The sequence below is a fragment of the Mesoplodon mirus genome, assembly GCF_964341445.2.
Source record: "Mesoplodon mirus genome assembly, chromosome: 19".
NCBI lineage: Eukaryota > Metazoa > Chordata > Mammalia > Artiodactyla > Ziphiidae > Mesoplodon > Mesoplodon mirus.
The window spans coordinates 37,794,573-37,810,539 of record NC_138995.1 but is presented as its reverse complement, the minus strand read 5'-3'; the positions used below and the strand labels follow the sequence as shown (position 1 = coordinate 37,810,539).

The 15,967-nt window shown below is 45.7% G+C and overlaps 1 pseudogene across 1 annotated transcript in view; it reads left to right on the top strand.

The window, feature by feature from the left end:
• The window catches only part of LOC309794758 (zinc finger protein 541-like), a 35,431-nt pseudogene extending 21,231 nt beyond the window's left edge, over window positions 1-14,200 (top strand). The window contains exons 9-16 of the transcript in view: window positions 5,927-5,990; window positions 6,584-6,726; window positions 7,132-7,235; window positions 8,474-8,549; window positions 9,109-9,197; window positions 12,793-12,933; window positions 13,117-13,298; window positions 13,416-14,200. The product of the transcript in view is annotated as a zinc finger protein 541-like (transcript). The remainder of the gene's footprint in view (window positions 1-5,926; window positions 5,991-6,583; window positions 6,727-7,131; window positions 7,236-8,473; window positions 8,550-9,108; window positions 9,198-12,792; window positions 12,934-13,116; window positions 13,299-13,415) is intronic.
• Window positions 14,201-15,967: the final 1,767 nt, after the last annotated feature.

Sequence of the window (15,967 nt, the reverse complement as noted above, 5' to 3'; positions counted from 1 at the left end):
TTGGTCTTGTTTATGGTTTCCTTTGCTGTGCCAAAGCTTTGAAGTTTCATTAGGTCCCATGTGTTTATTTTTGTCTTTATTTCCATTTCTCTAGGAGGTGGGTCAAAAAGGATCTTGCTGTGATTTATGTCATAGAGTGTTCTGCCTATGTTTTCCTCTAAGAGTTTGATAGTGTCTGGCCTTACATTTAGGTCTTTAATCCATTCTGAGCTTATTTTTGTGTATGGTGTTAGGGAGTGATCTAATCTCATACTTTTACATGTCCCTGTCCAGTTTTCCCAGCACCACTTATTGAAGAGACTGTCCTTTCTCCACTGTACATTTCTGGCTCCTTTATCAAAGATAAGGTGACCATATGTCCGTGGGTTTACCTCTGGGCTTTCTATCCTGTTCCATTGATCTATCCTTCTGTTTTTGTGCCAGTACCATACTGTCTTGATTACTGTAGCTTTGTAGTATAGTCTGAAGTCAGGGAGCCTGAGTCCTCCAGCTCCATTTTTCGTTCTCAAGATTGCTTTGGCTATTCGGGGTCTTTTGTGTTTCCATACAAATTGTGAAATTTTTTGTTCTAGTTCTGTGAAAAATGCCAGTGGTAGTTTGATAGGGATTGCATTGAATCTGTAGATTGCTTTGGGTAGTAGAGTCATTTTCACAATGTTGATTCTTCCAATCCAAGAACATGGTACATCTCTCCATCTATGTGTATCATGTTTAATTTCTTTCATCAGTGTCTTATAATTTTCTGCATACAGGTCTTTTGTCTCCTTAGGTAGGTTTATTCCTAGATATTTCATTTTTTTTGTTGCAGTGGTAAATGGGAGTGTTTCCTTGATTTCACTTTCAGATTTTTCATCATTAGTATATAGGAATGCCAGAGATTTCTGTGCATTAATTTTGTATCCTGCAACTTTACCAAATTCATTGATCAGCTCTAGTAGTTTTCTGGTAGCATCTTTAGGATTCTCTATGTATAGTATCATGTCATCTGCAAACAGTGACAGCTTTACTTCTTCTTTTCCGATTTGGATTCCTTTTATTTCCTTTTCTTCTCTGATTGCTGTGGCTAAAACTTCCAAAACTATGTTGACTAAGAGTGGTGAGAGTGGGCAACCTTGTCTTGTTCCTGATCTTAGTGGAAATGGTTTCAGGTTTTCACCATTGAGGACGATGCTGGCTGTGGGTTTGTCATATATGGCCTTTATTATGTTGAGGAAAGTTCCCTCTATGCCTACTTTCTGCAGGGTTTTTATCCTAAATGGGTGTTGAATTTTGTCGAAAGCTTTCTCTGCATCTATTGAGATGATCGTATGGTTTTTCTCCTTCAATTTGTTAATATGGTGTATCACGTTGATCGATTTGCGTATATTGAAGAATCCTTGCATTCCTGGAATAAACCCCACTTGATCATGGTGTATGATCCTTTTACTGTGCTGTTGGATTCTGTTTGCTAGTATTTTGTTGAGGATTTTTGCATCTATGTTCATCAGTGATATTGGCCTGTAGTTTTCTTTCTTTGTGACATCCTTGTCTGGTTTTGGTATCAAGGTGATGGTGGCCTCGTAGAATGAGTTTGGGAGTGTTCCTCCCTCTGCTCTATTTTGGAAGAGTTTGAGAAGGATAGGTGTTAGCTCTTCTCTAAATGCTTGATAGAATTCGCCTGTGAAGCCATCTGGTCCTGGGCTTTTGTTTGTTGGAAGATTTTTTATCACAGTTTCAATTTCAGTGCTTGTGATTGGTCTGTTCATATTTTCTATTTCTTCCTGATTAAGTCTTGGCAGGTTGTGCATTTCTAAGAGTTTGTCCATTTCTTCCAGGTTGTCCATTTTATTGGCATAGAGTTGCTTATAGTCATCTCTCATGATCTTTTGTATTTCTGCAGTGTCAGTTGTTACTTCTCCTTTTTCATTTCTAATTCTATTGATTTGAGTCTTCTCCCTTTTTTTCTTGATGAGTCTGGCTAATGGTTTATCAATTTTGTTTACCTTCTCAAAGAACCAGCTTTTAGTTTTATTGATCTTTGCTATCGTTTCCTTCATTTCTTTTTCAGTTATTTCTGATCTGATTTCTATGATTTCTCTCCTTCTGCTAACTTTGGGATGTTTTTGTTCTTCTTCCTCTAATTGCGTTAGGTGCAAGGTTAGGTTGTTTATTCGAGATGTTTCCTGTTTCTTAAGGTGGGATTGTATTGCTATAAACTTCCCTCTTAGAACTGCTTTTGCTGCATCCCATAGGTTTTGGGTCGTCGTGTCTCCATTGTCATTTGTTTCTAGGTATTTTTAAATTTCCTCTTTGATTTCTTCAGTGATCACTTCGTTATTAAGTAGTGTATTGTTTAGCCTCCATGTGTTTGTATTTTTTACAGCTCTTTTCCTGTGATTGACATCTAGTCTCATAGCATTGTGGTCGGAAAAGATACTTGATACAATTTCAATTTTCTTAAATGTACCAAGGCTTGATTTGTGACCCAAGATATGATCTATCCTGGAGAATGTTCCATGAGCACTTGAGGAAAATGTGTATTCTGTTGTTTTTGGATGGAATGTGCTATAAATATCAATTAAGTCCATCTTGTTTAATGTATCATTTAAAGCTTGTGTTTCCTTATTTATTTTCATTTTGGATGATCTGTCCATTGGTGAAAGTGGGGTGTTAAAGTCCCCTACTATGAGTGTGTTACTGTCGACGTCTCCTTTTATGGCTGTTAGTATTTGCCTTATGTATTGAGGTGCTCCTATGTTGGGTGTATAAATATTTACAATTGTTATATCTTCTTCTTGGATCGATCCCTTGATCATTATGTAGTGTCCTTCTTTGTCTCTTGTAGTAGTCTTTATTTTAAAGTCTATTTTGTCTGATATGAGAATTGCTACTCCAGCTTTCTTTTGGTTTCCATTTGCATGGAATATCTTTTCCCATCCCCTTACTTTCAGTCTGTATGTGTCTCTAGGTCTGAAGTGGGTCTCTTGTAGACAGCATATATATGGGTCTTGTTTTTGTATCCATTCAGCCAATCTGTGTCTTTTGGTGGGAGCATTTAGTCCATTTACATTTAAGGTAATTATCGATATGTATGTTCCTATTCCCATTTTCTTAATTGTTTTGGGTTCGTTATTGTAGGTCTTTTCCTTCTGTTGTGTTTCTTGCTTAGAGAAGTTCCTTTAGCATTTGTTGTAAAGCTGGTTTGGTGGTGCTGAACTCTCAGCTTTTGCTTGTCTGTAAACGTTTTAATTTCTCCATCAAATGTGAATGAGATCCTTGCTGGGTAGAGTAATCTTGGTTGCAGGTTTTTCTCCTTCATCACTTTAATTATGTCCTGCCACTCCCTTCTGGCTTGTAGAGTTTCTGCTGAGAGATCAGCTGTTATCCTGATGGGGATTCCCTTGTGTGTTATTTGTTGTTTTTGCCTTGCTGCTTTTCATATGATTTCTTTGTGTTTAATTTTTGACAGTTTGATTAATATGTGTCTTGGTGTATTTCTCCTTGGATTTATTCTGTATGGGACTCTCTGTGCCTCCTGGACTTGATTAACTATTTCCTTTCCCATATTAGGGAAGTTTTCAACTAGAATCTCTTGAAATATTTTCTCAGTCCCTTTCTTTTTCTCTTCTTCTTCTGGAACCCCTATAATTCGAATGTTGGTGGGTTTAATGTTGTCCCAGAGACCTCTGAGACTGTCCTCTGTTCTTTTCATTCTTTTTTCTTTATTTTGCTCTACAGCAGTTATTTCCACTGTTTTATCTTCCACCTCACTTATCGGTTCTTCTGCCTCAGTTATTCTGCTATTGATCCCATCTAGAGTATTTTTCATTTCACTTACTGTGTTTTTAATCGATGCTTGATTCATCTTTAGTTCTTCTAGGTCCTTGTTAACTGTTTCTTGCATTTTGTCTATTCTATTTCCAAGATTTTGGATCTTGGGAATAGAATCTTGGATCATCTTTACCATCATTATTGTGAATTCTTTTTCAGGTAGACTGCCTATTACCTCTTCATTTGTTAGGTCTGGTGGGTTTTTATCTTGCTCCTTCTCCTGCTGTGTGTTTTTCTGTCTTCTCATTTTGCTTATGTTACCGTGTTTGGGGTCTCCTTTTTGCAGGCTGCAGGTTCGTAGTTCCCGTTGTTTTTGGTGTCTGTCCCCAGTGGCTAAGGTTGGTTTAGTGGGTTGTGTAGGCTTCCTGGTGGAGGGGACTAGTGCCTGTGTTCTGGTGGATGAGGCTGGATCTTGTCTTTCTGGTGGGCAGGTCCAGGTCTGGTGGTGTGTTTTGGGGTGTCTGCGGACTCTTTATGATTTTAGGTCTCCTCTCTGCTAATGAGTGGCGTTGTGTTCCTGTCTTGCTAGTTGTTTGGCATAGGGTGTCCAGCACTGTAGCTTGCTGGTCGTTGAGTGAAGCTGGGTGTTGGTGTTGAGATGGAGATCTCTGGAAGATTTTCGCCGTTTGATATTATGTGGAGCTGGGAGGTCTCTTGTGGACCACTGTCCTGAAGTTGGCTCTCCCACCTCAGAGGCACAGCACTGACTCCTGGCTCCTCAATTTGGGATGATTTGTTGTCTATTCATGTATTCCACAGATGCAGGGTACATCAAGTTGATTGTGGAGCTTTAATCTGCTGCTTCTGAGGCTGCTGGGAGAGGTTTCCCTTTCTCTTCTTTGTTCTCACAGTTCCTGGGTCTCAGCTTTGGATTTGGCCCCGCCTCTGTGTGTGGGTCGCCGGAGGGCGTCTATTCTTCGCTCAGACAGGACAGGGTTAAAGGAGCAGCCTCTTCGGGGACTCTGGCTCACTCAGGCCGGGCGGGAGGGAGGGGCACGGAGTGCGGGGCGAGCCTTTTGGGAGGTCTGGGGTCTTCTGCCAGCGTTCAGTAGGTGTTCTGTAGGAGTTGTTCCACGTGTAGCTGTATTTCTGGTGTATCTGTGGGGAGGAAGGTGATGTCCGCGTCTTACTCTTCCACCATCTTACCCGGAAGTTCATAGATTCCTTTTCTATTCCATGCAATCTTTTTATTTTATTTTATTGTGATGTGAACAGTTAATCTGTGATCTGTTCTTTTAACAAAGATTTAAGTGTGCAATACAGTATTGTTGACTATAGGTACAATGTTATACAGCAGATTTCTAGAGCTTGGTTAATTGAAACTTTATGCCCATTGATTAGTAACCTCCCATTTCCCACTGCCCCAACCCCTGGTAACCCCTATTCCACTCTTTGATTCTATCAATATGAATTCAACTACTTTAGGTACGTTATATAAGTGGAGTCATGCAGTATTTCTCTTTCTGTGACTGGCTTATGTCACTTAGTATAATGTCCTCAATGGTCATCCATGTTGTTGCATACTGCAGAATTTCCTTTTAAGGCTAAATGGTATTTCATTGTATGTTTATGTCACATTTCCTTTATGTGCTCATCTGTCAGTGGACATTTAGGTTGTTTCCACATCTTGGCTATTATGAATAGTGCTGGAGTGAACATGGGAGTTCAGATATCTTTTTGAGGTCTTGACTGCAGGTCTTTTGGATGAGTACCCAGAAGTGGGTTTGCTGCATGATATGGTAGTTCTACTTTTAATTTTTGAGGAAACTCCATACCGTGCAATCTTTTTTTTTGTCATTTTCAATTTTACATTGGATTAGAGTTGATTTACAATGTGTTCGTTTCAGGTATACAGCAAAGTGATTTTGTTATACATATTCACATATCTATTCTTTTTTAGATTCTTTTCCCATAGAGGTTATTACAGAGCATTGAGTATAGTTCCCTGTGCTATACAGTAGGTCCTTGTTGATTATCTATTTTATATACAGTAGTGTGTGTATACCATGCAATCTTGAAGAGCCTGCTTTTAGCTGCTCTGGAAAGGCAGGCAAAAAGGGCCTCATGGGTCAGTTGTGGCCAGTCTTCTTGAGGCTCTTCTTTGGGTGTTTTCCAGATCACATGGACGGCTCTTTTGGCATCTATGTGGTGAAGGACAACAGCGAGATCAGCACTGAACCGTGAGTTGGAACAGACTTAGAACCTGAGGGTCCTTGCAATGTGGGGATGCTTTTACCCTCCTTGCATTCCAGTGTCGGTTTTTCCCAAGGGAGCCTTCATCACGGGAAAGTCAGGTCTAGATCCAGAGCCTCCCTAGGAGAGAAGTAGTGGATTTTTCCAGGCATTTCCCCAATATTCCTTCTGTCCAGACATACCATAGTTGGATCTCTGGGGACAGAATGCCCAGCACCCTGGGGTTCTAGATAGAATTGATGATGGCACAATGAGATACTCTTTTGTAGCTTGGATGTTACCTTGGATACAAAAGAAGGCCAGGTATCAGCACATACCTCCCCTGTCCTAGACCCCAAACGCCTGAAGCCAGAAATCTGGCGAAAAAGCAAATTGGAGGAAGGAAGGAAGTATCCCTCAAGAGGTCTCTGGAATACCAGTGCGTGTCTACTGGGCTGATGAGCACTCCCTGTGTCTGAGAGATGGCCAAAAGGTGGGTTCCACAGCCCTGGTGAGCAGGGCTCACCGCACATCTCTCTTGTATTTCCCATCTTGGTCACACACATATGTCTCTATGTCCGTGTGTGTGGCCTCATTTCAGACACATCAACATAGGAAGCCAGTTTCAGGCTGAGATCCCAGAGCTCCAGGACAGATCACTGGCTGGAAGTGACGAGCATGTAGCTACTCTGGTCTGGAAGCCATGGGGAGATGTGATGACCAACCCGAAAACACAGGATAGAGGTGGCTGAGACTTTGGGGCCAGGTTCCCGAGGGCCCTCCTCCATCCCCAAGGGTTTTCTCCTCCCAGTTCTCACCTTGACCAAGCAGCAGTGATCCCCAGGCGGGGGTGGGGTGGGCAGAGCTGGCCTTCAGCGCAGGACTGCTTTGCTGTGCTGCAGTCCCTTGCCCCACCTCTCCTCTCACCCAGTAGCTGGGCAGGCCATCCAGAGCAGGTGCCAGGAGCAGGGTTTCTGCCCATCCTCCTTGTCCCTCCCTTCCCTCAGCCTGCTTTTAGCAGAGAGATGAGGGAGATGGTGACAGGAGCCCCCCGCCCCATCTGTGCTGTTGGGGAGGTTTCCTCTCTGGCACTTGCTGACCCTCTGTGTCTCCTCTCCTTCCCGCTGCCGGGCTGCCTGCTGGAAACAGTGACTGAGCTCTTCAACGTGGCCTGCTCCAGCGTGATGCCGGGCGGGGGCACCAACCTGGAGCTCGCTCTGCACTGTCTGCATGAAGCCCAGGGCAACATCCAGGTGCGGTGCAGGCGAGGGGGGGCTCAGAGGAGCTGTGGGAAGCTCCCTGTTCTCTTAGGACCAGGGGCTCTAGGCGCAAGACACGTGCCTTCTACTTGGGGCTTTGCAGCTCACGAGAACCAAAGGCTGGCCACCCACCCTTCTCCCTGGTCGCTTTGGGACTGGTGGTATCCTTTTGAACGTAGGGGAAATGCACACATACGGGCTCAATCAGTTATTTCTCTGGGGTGACAGCAGAGCACCAGGGTTCCTCCAGCGTTACCTCATCTCAGCGCGGCACTGGGGAGGCGGTGCTTAGCAGAACCAACTCAGGGCCTGCATTAATGTGGTTTATTTACTGAACATTAACTTTTGGATTAAAAATTGTGTATGCAAACCTCTGATGCAACAGAAATGCCTCTGCCTCCTCCAAGGACCCTCCTCACAATCCTGAAGTTTAGACAATGAAGAAGTCCAACTGTGTGTAGTGGGAGAGGAAGTCACGTCACCCGAGTTGGAGACCCAAGAGTCAGGGCTACATGGTGCTTTTTCTCAAGCTGAGAGGCAGTGGCTGGCACGTGGTGGGTGCTCAGCAGAGTAATCAGCACACATTTACTGGGTCCTCCCGATACCTGGTGATGTCATGGTATCAGGCTGGGGCCAGCTCAGGGGCCCATTCTTGGTTTAATGCTCTGCTGCCACCATCTTGAAATTCTTAATAGTTTCTGAGCACAGGGCCCCGTGTTTCCATTTTGCGCTGGGTCCTGCAAACTGCATAGCGAGTCCTGACGGGGGTTACGCTGTTGAGCAAGACAAATGCCCCCTCTTTGCAGGGCTTACATTTTAGGAGAGTGAGCACATGAAATACATTTTTTAAAAGTGATAGATAATGATGAGTGCTATGAGGACCATAACATGGGGTAGGGCGGGGGCAGTGCCGCTCCAAATGCTGCTCCCTGAAGAAATAAGGAGCTTGTGCCAGAATAAGTCCACACACTGTTTCGTCATCAAGTAAATCTTGCTATGAAAAAGGTAACGTCAGCTGCACTCAACAGTCCGCTTAGTGCTGTAGGCAATGTGTCCCAAGTGGTTCACAGCTGGTGGCCAGTCCACAGACCGACCACACTTTGAGTCGCCCTGGGGTAGGGGTGGCTTTAGGGAGGGCTGCACATATTTTCTGAATGAATGAAAGAATGAAGGCGGGCCTCTACCTCACCTTCCCTCCCTCAGAGAGTTGCCCACCACTCCTGTCGTTCCAGGTTGCCCTGGAGACCCTGTTACTGAGAGGACCCCAGAAGCCACGGACTCACCCTCTCGCCAACTATCACTACACAGGTAACGAGCGTGGCTGCCCGCGTGGTTTTGGCCTGGCTGAGGCCCCTGCGAGCCAGTCACTTTCCATGGCAAGCTCTGCACGTGCCTCCCGGAGTTCTCTTGGGGCCTACACCTGCCCTCCCAGAAGGGCCCGTCCTCTCTGGGGGACTCAGTGGGTGCTGTTCTCTAGTTGGATCCAACCTTCCCCTTTCCACTGGTTCCCTCGTGGGCTCTTCCTGGCCAGAAGGGGGGGTGCCAGGTTGGTGTGGGCTCAAGTTTCCCAGTTGAGCACTCCAGCGTTGGAGTCAGGCAACCAGGGGCCCACGGCTGCCCTTGGCAAGTCTCTTAACCAGAGGAAGCCTCAAGTTGCTGCACCTGTCAAGTGGGGATGGTAATAGCCCCTACCTGCTAAGGTTTTTGTGAGGATTGTGTGAGATAAAGCAAGTAAGGGGCTTAGCAGAAATCTTGGCATATAATTGGCGCTCGGTGGCCTGAAAAAGGAGGGGAGTCTGCACTTCAGCCATGGCTGTGGTCCCAGAAGGAGAAACATCCTTCCTCCTCTTGGCTGTTTCTCCAATAGGTTCGGACATCTGGACCTCCATGGAGAAGAGGCTCTTTAAGAAGGCGTTCTGTGCCTACAAGAAGGACTTCTACTTGATACACAAGATGGTAAGGCGAACATGGCAGGCTGGTGTAGACAAGGCTCCTTCACACGGCCGAGGCGCTAGAACTGCAGGGCCTGTCAGGGGCGATACTCTGCTCATGCTGTGAACAGTTGACAACTGAAATGCCATTGCTTTGAACAACCTGAAACGGTACAGAAATGAATCCCATGTTCCAAATAAAGCCCTCCAGGCCCCTCCCCACAATCCTACTTCTGATTGATAACCTGACAGGTATTTACTGCCCATACGGATTTTACACACCTATATGCACTTTCTCAAAAAAGGATGACATCATATACTTAATATCCTGCTGATTAGTTTGCTCTTTTTTTTAACTTGATGTACGGAAAATTGCACATAATCAAAGTGTAAGATTTAATGTTTTTGATATAGTTATATACACTTGTAAGACCACCACCATGATCAAGATAATGAGAATATCTGTCACCCCCAAAAGTTCCCTCCTGCCCCTTTGCAACCCTTCCTTCCTGCCACCCGGGTCCCTAGTCAACTCTTGTCTACTTTCTGTCACTCTAAATGAGTTTGCATTTTCTAGAGGTTTATATAAATGGAATAATCATACAGCATGTGATCTGCTTTGTCTGGCTTCTTACACTCAACCTAATGATTTTGAGATTCATCTATGTTGTCGTGTGTACCCATAGTTCATCCCTTTACTGTTGAGGAGTATACCACTGTGTGGACGGACCACCGTTCATTTAATCATCCACCTGTTGGTGGTTTCCAGTTACTGATGACTACAGATAAAGCTGCTCTGCACATTTACATACAAGTCTTTGTACGGACATGTACTGGGTTTTTTTTTGTTTGTTTTTTTTTTTTGCGGACACGGGGTTGGGATTATAAATACCTAGGAGGGGAATGAGGGTAACTTATAGTAGATGTATGTTTACCTTTTTAAGAAACTGCCAAACTGTTTTCCAAAGTGGCTCTACCACTTCCCATTCCCACCAGCAGGTTATGAAAGGTCCAGTTGCTCCACACCCTCGTCGACACGTGGTATGCTAAGTCTCTTTAATTTTAGCCATTCTAATGAGTGTACAGTAGCATCTGACTCCATTTTCCTAATGACTAATGATGCTGAGCATCTTTGTGTTTTTTTGCTCTATGTGCACCTTCTCTGGTGAGCTGTCTGTTCATATCTTTTGCCTCTGTTTTTATTGGAGTGTCTGTGTTTTTATTGAGCTGTAGGAGTTCTTATTTTGTTCTGAACACCAGTCCTTTATCCAGATATATGCTTTGGAAATATTTTCTCCCAATATGCCATTTGTCAGTCTTCTAACAGTGTCTTTTGAAGAAAGTTTTAAATTTTGCTTAAGCATAACTTACTAGTTTCTCTTTTATAGACTGTGCTTTTCGTGTTGTATCTAAGAAATCTTTGCCTAACCCAAAGTCACAAAGATTTTCCCCTATGTTTTCTTCTGGAGGTTTTATAGTTTTAGGTTTTATTTCTAGATTTGTGATCCATTTTAAGTTTATTTTTGTATGGGGTGCGAGGTGAGTTCATTTTTGCATATGGATATTTATTCCAATACCTTTTGTTGGAAAGACCATACTTTCTCCACTCAGTTGCTTTTGTACCTTTGTTAAGTATCAGTTGGCCATATATATATGCATCTACTTCTGGACCCTGTATTCTGTTCCATTGATCTGTTTGTCTTTTATTAAGCTATTCCCATACTGTCTTTATTACTGTAGCTTTATTCTAAGTCTTGAAATTAGAAAATGTTAGTCCTTCAACTTTGTTATTCTTTTTCAAAGTTATTTTTTGTATTCTACATCCTTTTTAATTCCCTATGAATTTTAGAAATAACTTGTCAATTTCAAAATAAAAATTCCTACTAGGAACTTGATTGGTACTGTTTTTGACTCTATAGGTCAACTGGGGAGAGTTGTTACCTTAACAATATTGAGTCTTCTGACTCGTGAACAGGGTATATCTCTCTATTGCAATCTTTAATTTTTCAGCAATGTTTTGAAGTTTTCAGTGTACAGTTGTTGCATACTTTTTGTCAGATTTATTCCTAAGCGCTTGGTTTTTCTCTGTTTTGTTTTTGGTTTTTTTTTTGCGGTACACGGGCCTCTCCCCATTGTGGCCTCTCCCGCCGCAGAGCACAGGCTCCGGACGTGCAGGCCCAGCGGCCATGGCTCACGGGCCCCGCCGCTCCATGGCACGTGGGATCCCTCCAGGACCATTGCACGAACTCGTGTCCCTTGCATCGGCAGGCGGACTCTCAACCACTGCGCCACCAGGGAAGCCCAGTACTTGTGTTTTTTATGATGTTATAGAGTTCTTTTTTATTTCAGTTTCCAATGGTTTGTTGCTACTATGTATAGAAATAAAATTGATTTTTATATTGATCTTGTGTTCTGAAATGTTGCCAAACTAACTTACTAGTTTTGGTAACTTTTTTGTGGATTCCACTGAATTTTCTACATAGACAGTCATATCATCTGTAAATAAAGACACTTTTCTTTCTTCCTTTCCAACCTGGATGCCTTTACTTTTTTTCTTGCCTTTTTGCACTCTAGAACCACCAGTACAGTATTGAGTAGAAGTGGTGAGAGTGGAAATCCTTGTGTTGTTCATGATATTTGAGGGGAAACCACTCCACCGTTAGCTGTAGGGATTTTGTAGGTATCATTTATCAGGTTGAAGAGAAGTTCCTTCTATTCCTATTGTGCTGAGAGTTTCCATCAGGAATGGACATTGGATTGTATCAAATGCTTTTTCTGCACCTATCAAGATGCTCATATGATTTTTCTTTTAAGTTTAATATGATGAATTACATTGATTTTCGATTGTTAAACCAACCTCACGTTTCTGGGATGAGCTCCACTTAGTCATGGTATATTGTCCTTTATATATATATATATATATATATATATATATATATATATATATATGTATATATATATGTGTATATATATATACATATATATATATATACACATATATATACATATACATATATATATTGTTGGATTCTGTTCGTTAAAGTTTTGTTTAAAAATTTTCATCTATGTTCATGAGGGACATTGGTCTGTAGCCTTCTTTCCTTGTAATATCTTTGTCTGGCTTTGGTGTCAGAGAAATGTTGAACTTATGGACTGAGTTGGGAAGTATTCCTCCCTCTTCAGTTTTTTGGAGGGCTCTGCCTAGCTGTCGCATAAGGCTATGAGGTATCCACCACGTAAGGACACTCTGCTTTAATTAGTCCCTGTCGGTAGACATGTGGCTCCACATGATGTCACAGTGAGCGTCCTCGTGTGTACCTTTGTGTGCGTTTTCCTGGAGAGAAGCCTTCCTGGTCCAGCCTTGTTGCTCAGAGCGTGCAGAGCTTAGATGGTTTTGACTCTGGTGGCTTCTCTCTGAACTCCTTCATCCCCAGGAGGACTTTGTGATTCTCTGTCCCCCGTAGCAGAGGAGCATACGAAGCCGTAGGGGAGAGACGTTTCAGGAGGGCTTTCAAAAAGTGGCGGCTGGCCCCATGGGGAGGGGATTTAGGGCGTCAAGGCCATACTCACTGCTACTCCTGAGGCACTGTCCTTAGCCAGCTTCTGTCTTCCTCCACTAGGTCCAGACAAAAACAGTAGCCCAGTGTGTCGAGTTCTACTACATGCAGAAGAAAATGATCGATTTTGACTGTGGCCGAGCCCCAGTGCCGGAAAAGAGGGTCAAGAGAGAGCTGGGTGAAGCAGACAGGACAGAAGCAAAGGTAGAGGGTCTCGCGGTAGGGCTTCAGGAGTTCAGCACGGATCTGGATGCCCGGTGCTCATCCAAGCTGGGTGGCGGTGGGGGGGTGCACCCCGCGACGTCTGGATGCTCTGGACACCTGCTTCTCCCTTAGAAGGGCGGCGGGGCGGTCAGCACCCTTTCATCACCTCTGCCCCCTCTGCAGGTCACTCGTAGCCCTCGGAGGAAACCCAGCCACCGTCCAACCCCCGAATTACAGAGGCCTACTGAGAGTTCCAGGAGGGAGTCCATCCCCAACTCCAGCCCAAACACCAGCTCGAAGCGGACCCCTGAGCTGCCGGGGAGCAGCAAGGGCCAGGGCTCGTTTCCCTGCCGGGAGTGTGAGAGGTACCGCCCTTTCCCTGAATGCTCCCACACCGCCTGCCCTCAGCCCTCTGGGGTGCCCCCCTCAGGGCTACCCGCCTCCCCCTGCTCTGACCCCTGTGTCCTCTGGTGCCTCCTCAGGGTGTTTGGCAAGATCAAGGGTCGGAATGCCCACATGAAGTGGCACCGGCTTCAGGACCACGTGGATCCCACCGTCAGGGCAAGGTGGCCCGTGGAGCCCTTCCAACTGTAGGAGGAGGAGGGCGAGCTAGGGGCTGGCGTCGGCCCTCTGCGTGGGCAGCTAGTTGGGATGGGCACCTCCAGCCCTGTTGCATCTCCTTTGTTGTTTCTGTACGTTTTCCCTTGTATATAGTATTAAATTTGTTTCTTAAGAAGCTGTCTTCTGGCTTCCCTGCCTGTTGATCCAGCGAAGGCTTTTGAGCCCCTGCTGCTCCCAGAAGCCACAGTGACTGAGTCCCTGCCCTGGAGGACCCTCATACATTAATGCAGCCAGCATTTATCAAGCACCTGCTGTAGCTGTGCCAGACAATGCCCAATCCACGTGATGGGGACATAGTGATGGAGGGACAGGCCCCTCCCCTCACAGAGCTTACATTTTAGGAGCGGGAAGGTAGGAGTGATAAAGCAGCAAAAAGGTGAGTTTAGATATCTATAGTGCATATGCTTTGGGCCGTAATAACAGAGGAGTCAGCGTAGGTTTAAGCTCTCAGGACACGTGGTGGTGCCAGTGGCTCCACGGTGAAGTCCAGGCCTGCCAGCAGTGGCCAGCGTCTGCAAGTCGGCTGCAGCAGCAGCAGCAAGAATCCCCTCTTGTACGCGGAGCACCCAAACCTTCGGAGGGTGCAGGGCAGAGAGCAGCTCCCTCCCTTCCTTGTTCCCCTTTTTAAAAGTGAGGAAAGCTTGTAGCAGCGCCCCACGGAACGCCCCTCACGTCTCCTCGGCCAGAACTGTAGCCCGTGCTCTTTCTGAACTGATCCGTGGCAGTGGAAAGGGAAGTGGCCACCGTTATCCCAGACCCTCAAGATTTGTCTCCAGGACAAAAGCATAAGTTGTGTTCCCCCCAGTTCCAGGAGTGGGGAGAACCAGTGTGCTCCCTCAAATTTGTTGTCACCCGATCCAAACTGGAATCCCATTTGCCAGGAAAAGAAGAGGAAGCAGAAACGGCCACTGGGGAGTCAGACCTTGTGTCCACCACAAAGTGACATGAGGAAAGTACAGCAGCGGGCCAAGTCCGAGGGAGTGACGGAGTGGCAGACGCTGGCAGGTGGATGGCACGGGAGTGGGAAGCCACACTGAGGATGCTGCTGAGGCTGAGACCCACTTCCAGGCCCCGGTGAGGCAAAGCACAGACTCTGCCATGGGAACCAGGGGAGGCTGTGCAAAGCTCTAGCTGCTGTGTGGGGGCCGTGGGCGGCAAGACGGGAATCCTGGAGAGTAGCTGGAAGGCTCTCAGCGGAGATGGTGGCCTGGGCTGGAGTAGCAGTGAAGAGGCCAGAAGCGCAAGGATTAGAGATCATGTTCGAAGTAGATTCAGACTTGCTGATGGGTCTCACGTCACAGGGAGAGCTGGTAAGGAAAAGGACAGATGGAGGTTGGCAGGGCAGGTTGGGGTTTGAGCAACTGAGTAGATGCTGTTAACTGAGATGAGGAAGAGGGACACCTCAGAGGATTGATGGCTTAAGACGTGATTGTGTCTGTAACTATGTGCTGCCTTCGGAGGGACTGGCTAGGGGAGCAGGGCAAACGCTGGTGTCAGGAGGCTTCACAGAAGGGCCAGGTTTCAGCTCAGTCCATCTGAAAAGACGGGGAGGGAGGAGGAGCAGAGGAGGAAGTTGAGTTGGAAGCGGTGCGGGCACTGTGGTTGGGGAAAGGACTCTGGCATCAGATGAACCAGAATCTACAGCCTGGCTCTTCTTCCTTCTTTGCCACCTTGGGCAAGTCATTTTCCCTGTTTGAGTCTCAGTTTTCTCATTCTGTAACAGGGATGGAAAATGCCTACCCACATATATCTGGCTTGTTTGTTTGTTTTTAATACCCTTTAACTTTTTGTTGTTGTTTTGCTGTGTTGGGTCTTCGTTTCTGTGCGAGGGCTTTCTCTAGTTGCGGGAAGCGGGGGCCACTCTTCATCGCGGTGCGCGGGCCTCTCACCGTCACGGCCTCTCGTTGCGGAGCACAAGCTCCAGACGCGCAGGCTCAGTAGTTGTGGCTCACGGGCCTAGTTGCTCCGCGGCATGTGGGATCTCCCCAGACCAGGGCTCGAACCCGTGTCCCCTGCATTGGCAGGCAGATTCTCAACCACTGCACCACCAGGGAAGCCTTGATGAGAAAAATGTAAATCGGATATTGGCAGGTGCCCCGTATGACCTGAGCACTCATGCTGTTGCTGTCACCGTGTGGGTCCCATGCTCCATAACAAGTGAAGCCCGATGACACTGGAAATGAAAGTCTCTGGCTTCATGGTCGGGTGGTATATTAGTTATCTATTGCTGCATAAGAAATTAAGCTGAAACTTAACAGCTTTAAACAAATGGAAACTTTTACAATAGTGCTGCTTAGAGGGGCAGGGAACCCAAACTGTTTGTGGTTATCCAAACTCACCCCCATCTTATCTGGCAACCACAAGTGGGTGGTCCAGAAGAATTTCTGAATGTAAGAAGAGAGTTGGGCAAAGG